This window comes from Mandrillus leucophaeus, unplaced genomic scaffold (genome assembly GCF_000951045.1).
Source record: "Mandrillus leucophaeus isolate KB7577 unplaced genomic scaffold, Mleu.le_1.0 Scaffold1, whole genome shotgun sequence".
NCBI classification, from domain to species: Eukaryota; Metazoa; Chordata; class Mammalia; order Primates; family Cercopithecidae; genus Mandrillus; species Mandrillus leucophaeus.
Window position 1 is genome coordinate 5951820 of NW_012098097.1, and position 7146 is coordinate 5958965.

At 52.8% G+C, this 7146-nt stretch overlaps 1 protein-coding gene across 1 annotated transcript in view; it reads right to left on the reverse strand.

Moving 5' to 3' along the window:
* CDC42EP4 (CDC42 effector protein (Rho GTPase binding) 4) overlaps positions 1 to 7146 on the reverse strand; it is a 31605-nt gene extending 24459 nt beyond the window's left edge. Inside the window, exon 1 of the mRNA XM_011971429.1 lies at positions 7093 to 7146. The gene's annotated coding sequence lies outside the window, so the exon portion shown is untranslated. The remainder of the gene's footprint in view (positions 1 to 7092) is intronic.

A 7146-nucleotide genomic window follows, 5' to 3' on the forward strand; every position in this document is an offset into this window, starting at 1 on the left:
GTGGTGGTGGGCACCTGTGATCCCAGCTACTCAGGAGGCTGAGACAGGAGAATCGCTTGAACCCAGGAGGCAGAGGTTGCAGTGAGCCGAGATCATGCCACTGCACTCCAGCCTGGGCAACAGAGCGAGACTCTTGTCTCCAAAAAAAAGAAAAAAAAAAGTTAATTTCCCCTTTCTTTAGTTTTAAAAACATAGCTCCTAGAAAGCATAAAGTTCCATGTGTGACTAATGTCACATTCTTATTGACAACACCGTCCTAGGGCTAGTCCCATTGATCATCCTGCTCACTGTGATTTAAATATCACACAAGTATTCTCCACCACCTTAAGGAATTCACAATTCTTACAGTTTATGGGAAAATGATGCCAATAACTCACTCAGCCAAGCTGAGTTATGGGAAAACACACTACGGCTTAAAATAATTTACCCTTTAATTGCTGGAAGATATAGCATAAGGAGTCTAGTCTAGTTTAAATGGTGACTCATTATCAAGAACACTCTGGAATAACATCTCCCCAGGTGGATCCCAACAGATAGCAAGACTGTGTGCTGAGGAACCCACTCTGGGAAAAACTATTCTAGACCCTGCCTAACAAGGGGTAGACCCCTCCCCAGACTCTGCAGTAACTATTCCTGGGCCATACGTTATGGAGGAAATACAAGAAAGAACTAATATCTGTTGAGCTTTTTACTCTGCACCAGGCATTGTGTTGGACGATTTATTTTGATTAAACTGTCTCTTTTCTTCTTCTTCTTTTTTTTTTTTCTTCTGAGAGAGGGTCTTGCTTTGTCCTTCAGGCTGGACTACAGTGTAGTGGTGCAATCAAGGCTCACTGTAACTTCAAACTTCTGGGCTCAAGCCATCCTCCTACCTCTGCTTCCCAAAGTGCTGGGATGATAGGCACGAGCCACCACAGCCTGCCTTTCTTTAAACTTTGTAGTCATACACGGTCCCAGGCATTGGAAAGACTTTATCTCATGTATTCTTCTCAACAATCCCACGGAGTTGTCATTACCATCTCCAGCTCGCAGATAAGAGCACTGAGGCTTAGAAGGGCACACGGTTTACTCAAGTCACACACAGTTGCTAAGGACAGAGAGACATAAGAATCCAGATGTGCTGGACTCTGGGTTTTTTCCACTCCACCATAAGGAACATCGGCAGAGGGGGCAGCGAGGGGGGCAGTGGATCATAAGCGTCCCTGGGGCTCAGGCCTGGGAGGGCTGCTGAAGGCTCTGGATGCATGAGTACACACAGCACACAAAGTTTTGCACACAATTTCAGGTTAACATCTCCTGAGTCTGAGCACCTCATTCCCCACCACTCCAGGGAACGTATAGATTAATCCTGGGAAATACGGACCACAGCCCAGCACCCCAGGTCCATCCAGGGGAGCCCTCTGCTCCTTGTGGGCTGGGAACCGGCCGCCCTGCTTGTCTCCTTCATCTTCGTTCCTGCACCCACCTCATCCTTATCCTCATCCTCATCCCAGAACCGCAGGCTTCAGACCAGGGGGGAAGCAGGTCAGCAGGAGGTGAAGGGGAAACCTTCCCTCACCTCCTGGGAATTAGAACAGCACAGAGAGGGGAAGAAAAAGGAGCCAAGACCTGGGAGTGACCGGAAGCAACGACGGAGGAGTCAAGACGATGAGGAGCCAGTGACTCAAGGACATCCGGCAACTTCACTTGATTACAGGGCCCTTCCTGGAAACGCGTGCTTCCCGGAGCCACCACTTGACGCCAGCCACCAGCAGAGGGACGATCTGGGCCAGGCAGGATGGATGCCTGGTGGGGGGCCCCATTGCCCTCACACAGGCTGGACCCTCCTCTGGGAGTGGTTGTTACTACTGGGCAGCAGGGTGCCTCCCTTCTGCTCAGGATCGCAGAAGAAAGTGCCGCGCTTGAAATCAGATCTGCCAGGCCTCGTTTGGTTTCACTTTGCCTCTCCTAAGAGCCGGGTGCTCAGCTAAGAAGTGGGAATTTCACGGCCACCTGGGGGTCTCCAGAGGGAGACTGGCAGATCTAAACTCCCTCCAGAGTAGGCAGGCGAAATCTTGCATCTTGGCCCTGCCGGAACTTGGGGACAAAGAGCCCCACTCCCGAGGTCACAAGCTGGCCTCAGTTTCATTAGCTCTTAGAGCAATTGATAACATTTCGTACTTCCCAAGTGCTGTGCTAGGGTAAGCACAATTCCACGTGTGCTATAAAGATGCTGTCACACCCAGTGACACTCCAGCCACTGTCACTTTCCAAACTTCATAGAGAACAACCGCCTGAGAGCACCTAATTCAAAAGTCTGTTCAGTGAAACAGGCTGAGACAATGGGTTGACCCTTTTCAAAGTCCTGGGGGTTCCCAGGATTATCTGATGCAGGGGGAAGGGTCCCCCAAGCTGCTGAAGACCAGGTACAGATTCTGCCCTCCTTCTGTGGTCTCGGCCACCAGTGGGGGGTAGGAAACCCTCCGATCTGGTTTCTTTCCTGATCTGAGTTCCCTCATCCCATCACTTTTTAACCTTTAGTGATGCCAGAGAGAGGAGCCTGGCTCTTCTCAGACAAGATGGTGAGGTGGAGGTGGCAAAAGAGAAGCTCCTCCATTCCTTCCTAGGATAAGGGTAAAAGACAACTCAGGAATTTGCAGGACCCGGGGTGCTACTAGCAACAAATAATGCACAGGTCAGGCACCACGGCTCACGCCTGAAATCTCAGCACATTGGGAGGCAGAGGCAGAAGCGGGAGGATTGCTTGCACCCGGGAGCTTGAGACAAGCCTGAGCAGCACAGTGAGACCCTGTCTCTAAACAACAACAACAACAACAACAAATTTAAATTAGCCAGGCAGGGTGGCACACGTCTGTAGTCTCAGCTACTCAAGGCTGAGGTGGGAGGATCTCTTGAGTCCAGGAATTTGAGGCTGTAGTGAGCTGTGATCACACCACTGCACTCCGGCCTGGCCAACAGAGCAAAAAGCCTGTCTCAAAACAAAAAATAATGCACAGAACTTCAACATGATCAACCCCCAATAAAATATAATCTGATCCTTTGAACCTAACCAGATTCTCCTTAGAGGTATCCACAAATTGTACTGCGAGCCCCTAGGCTCTGTTTGGGCTCTCTTGGGCTCTCTACTCCTTGTACCATTTGACAAAGCCTTAAACCCAATTCTAGGACTTGAGGGGAACAGTTCCCTTTCTGATGCTTCAGGGTTGGAGGCAACAGTGTAAGGAAAGAAGGGTTGCACTGAGTGAGGACTCGAGGTAGAGAGGAAGGACAGGCAGGGAAGAGAAGCTGGCACACAGAACCTGGCTTCGGTGGCACACTTGGAAAGATTCAAAGCTGGGGTCTCCAGACCAAGGTCAGTGACTACCAGAACTGCAGGGATTCGGGCAAAAGGAGAACCCGGAGTCTCATCCTGCGAGGCTGGAGGCTGCCCCAGACAACCTCTGCTACCGTGATGGCCAAGGCAGAAGATGGTGGCTGAAGTAGTTCCGGCTGAGCACAGACATCCAGGGATCCTTCATGCCTGGCACTATAGTTTTTCCAGATGCCTTCAGCTCCATCTTTGGGGTGAAGGGGAAATACCAGGTGTGTAGAGCAGTTTCTTACAGGTGGGTTAAGAACGGTAAGCCTTCATTAATGACCACACCCTAAACTGTGCTCCCCTGAACCCCAAAAGAAAGACCCTTCCTCAGCTTGAGTGGAGGCTGACTGGAGATGGCCAGTTCCCCTGTTCCTGGCAAGGGAGGGCTTTGGATGCCAGCATTGCCATCCTGGCACAGAGCCCAGAGCTGCAAGTTGGCAGTGCCTGGGGGAGACTCCAGTGTTAAGTTAGTTGGAAGGAAGCCCAAGTCTCCTCAAGGAGGCGTATTTTAAGCTGGAGCTTTAGGGGCACAGTGAGCGGGAATATGGGAAAGTAATGTCTGAATTTCTCTCTCTTTTTTTTTTTTTTTTTGACAGAGTCTCACTCTATCACCCAGGTTGGAGTGCAGGACACAATCTCAGCTCACTGCAACCTCCACCTCCTGGGTTCAAGCGATTCTTGTGTCTCAGCTTCCCCAGTAGCTGGGATTACAGGTGCCCACCACCACGCCCGGCTAATTTTTGTATTTTTAGTAGAGACAGGGCTTCACCATATTGGCTAGGCTGATCTCGAACTCCTGACCTCAAGTGATCTGCCTGTGTTGGCCTCCCAAAGTACTGAGATTACAGGCATGAGCCACTGTGCCTGGCCCTAATGTCTGAATTTCCTTCCCAACGCACTGCAAGCAAAAAGGGCTGGGTCCAGTGCCACACGCGGGCTCCTTCCAGCACTACCATCCAGTTCTCTGCCGAGAGAGGGCAGACATGGGTTTGGCCTTCCTGGAGAACCCCAGAAGCACTGGCTGGAGTTGGCCTTCAGGACACTCTGCCGGATGGCCCCTCAAAGTGTCCCCAGCTCCAGAATTTGGTTATTTTCCTCACGGTCGAGAAAAATCCTCCAGTACATAGGTCAGAAGACCTACGCAGAGCTCAGGTCAGCTCTGTTTCCAGGGCAAGATTGCTCAACCCTTCTCCCTCCGCCCACAGGCCTTATCTCTGGCATCAACCCAGCTCCCCATTCCTCCAAGGGATGGACTCCTCCCTCCTCCAACAGGGACAAACTCCTCTGAGTCTGCAGAACCAGAATGAGAACACAGAAGGCTGGACTTACTGCCACCCAAGCGCAACCCTGGCCACTCTGGCTTCTGACTTCTTCACTTCGAACCCAATCCAAACATGGGGGCGTGGGATGGGGAAGAGTGAAAGGGAGAGGCCAACATCAAACACTTTTCGGCCACACCTGTGCACAGACAGTCCTGGCCACAGAAATCAATCAGTCACTCCAAAGGGGTAGAAGGGGTTGGAAGCCCTGGGCCACTGCCAACCCAAGGCCCTTCTGGAAAAGCTCCGGACTTGTAAAGAAGGGTTGGCCAGGGCTGGGTGCAGTGGCTTACACCTACACCTGTAATCCCAGCACTTTGGGAGGCCAAGGTGGGTGGATTGCCTGAGCTCAGGAGTCTGCGACCAGACTGGGCAACACGGTGAAACCCCGTTTTTACTAAAACATACACAAAAAAATTAGCCAGGCGTGGCGGCATGCACCTATAGTCCCAGCTACTGGGGAGGCTGAGGCAGGAGAATTGCTTGAACCCGGGAGGTGGAGGATGCAGTGAGCCGAGATTGTGCCACTGCACTCCAGCCTGGGTGACAGACCAAGACTCTGTCTCAGAAAAAAAAAAAAAAAAAAAGGGCTGGCCAGATGCAGTGGCTCATACCTGTATGCCCAGCACTTCAAAAGGCCAAGGTCGGGGAAGATCCCTTGAGCTCAGGAGTTCAAGACCAGCCTGGGCAACATGGTGAAACTCCACCTCTATAAAAAAAAAATACAAAAAATAGCTGGGCATGGTGGTGGGCGCCAGTAGTGCCAGCTACTGGGGAGGCTGAAGTGGGAGGATCACTTGAGCCCAGGAGGTCCAGCCTGCAGTGAGCCTTGACGATGATGCTGCACTGCAACCTGGGCGACAGAGCAAGACCTGGTCTCAAAAACATTAATAAATAAAATAAAAACTATTTTTAAAATCAAAAGAATGGTGTAAGATTCCTCTTCCAGGTCAACACTCATTCCCCTGACCTTTATACACAAGACCCCCCTTTGCTTGTGACTCCTTGGTCTCCAGTCCTGTGAGGCACTGTCTGGTTCCAGAGGCACCAGCACAGTGGAGGCAGGGTACTGAGGATAGGGACAAGCACGGTGGGTGGCCAAGGGTAAGAGAGAAACAAGGGGGAAAAAAGAAGAGGAATGTAAAAAGAGAGAGACAGAAACCCCAAGAAATGGAAGAATCGTTCATAGTACAGGCCTAGGCTGTACCGCAGAGCAGGAGCAAGCCGCCCTCAGTGGCAGGGACCCTAGGACTTCAGGGAGATTTCAGAGGGGAGGCGCTGAGACTCACCCCAGAACCACCACCCATAGGATCACAGTGGCCCCCTCCTAGTCCCTGCAGGGGTCTACCAGGATGCCTGGGAATCTACTTGGGATCTCCCCAAATTCACTGAACTCCCCCCCCCTTGTGTGAAGGAGCAGCTGTCTTCAAGGAGTGGAGAGGCAAAGTCCAAGTTCAGAGGAGATAAACCACCCCACTAATCAGTCAGTCACACGGGCAGCTCACACAGGGCAGTTGGTGAGAGCAGGAACCGGCAGGGCACCCCCGCATTCAGCAGGCTCTGGCTTCCCAGCAGAGATAGAGCCTCAGGAGATCCTGGTGGATGCCCCATTATTGCTCCAGGAGACCCTGGGGCTGCCAGGGCTTCTCTCAGGGCCTGGCTCAGTCCCAGCCAACTCCCGATTTCTGGGAGAAATCCGCAGCTCAGCAATCCCTTCCTTTGTGGCCTGTTCTTTGTTCTCTTAAAATTCAGTCCATCCTGCTGGTGGTCCCTCCTCCACCCTAGCCTCAGAAGGGGGCGGGGGCTGCGGGAGTTATTGGAAACCCAGACTGCCAAAGAAGTTGCCTTGCAGGAGGCCCCTGTCACCGGCCCCTCATTGTTTACACTCGCTGGATGGGACCTTTCTCTGGTCCAGATGGCTGCTGGTTTCCGACGAGAGATTTTCCCTCCAGCACCCGGGCCCCTCCGGGGAGAGCAGGGGGCTTCGCAGCGAAGAGGCTCCCGAGGACTCCACCCGGATCCAGCTGCTCAGCTATCTGGGCAAACAGTGGGCACCGGGCACCCAGTAAGAGATGTGGGAGCTGGTCAGATTGCAAGGGGTGGGAGTCGTGGAGAGAGAGAAGTTCCAGAGGCAGCAAGAAAAGAAAAGGCATTGTATCCCCTCCATTCTCCCAGGGAGAAAAAGAAAACTTCCAAAGCCCAGGCCGCAGTCACTGGGAAAACACAGGCAACCTGGTTTGAGTTAGCAGAGAGCACCCCTCCCCCCGTCTCTCTCGCTCTCTCTCTCTCTCTTGCTCACACACACACACACACACACACACACACACACGCACTTCAGTCCTCTCCCAGGAAGCCGGCTCAGCCTCAGCTCCGGCTCCCGCCCAGCTCTCCAGCCCTCCCGGCCGGGGCACTCACCGACTGACCGGATCCCCGCGGGCAGGACGGCTCCTAGGGGACGTGCCGGGGGGA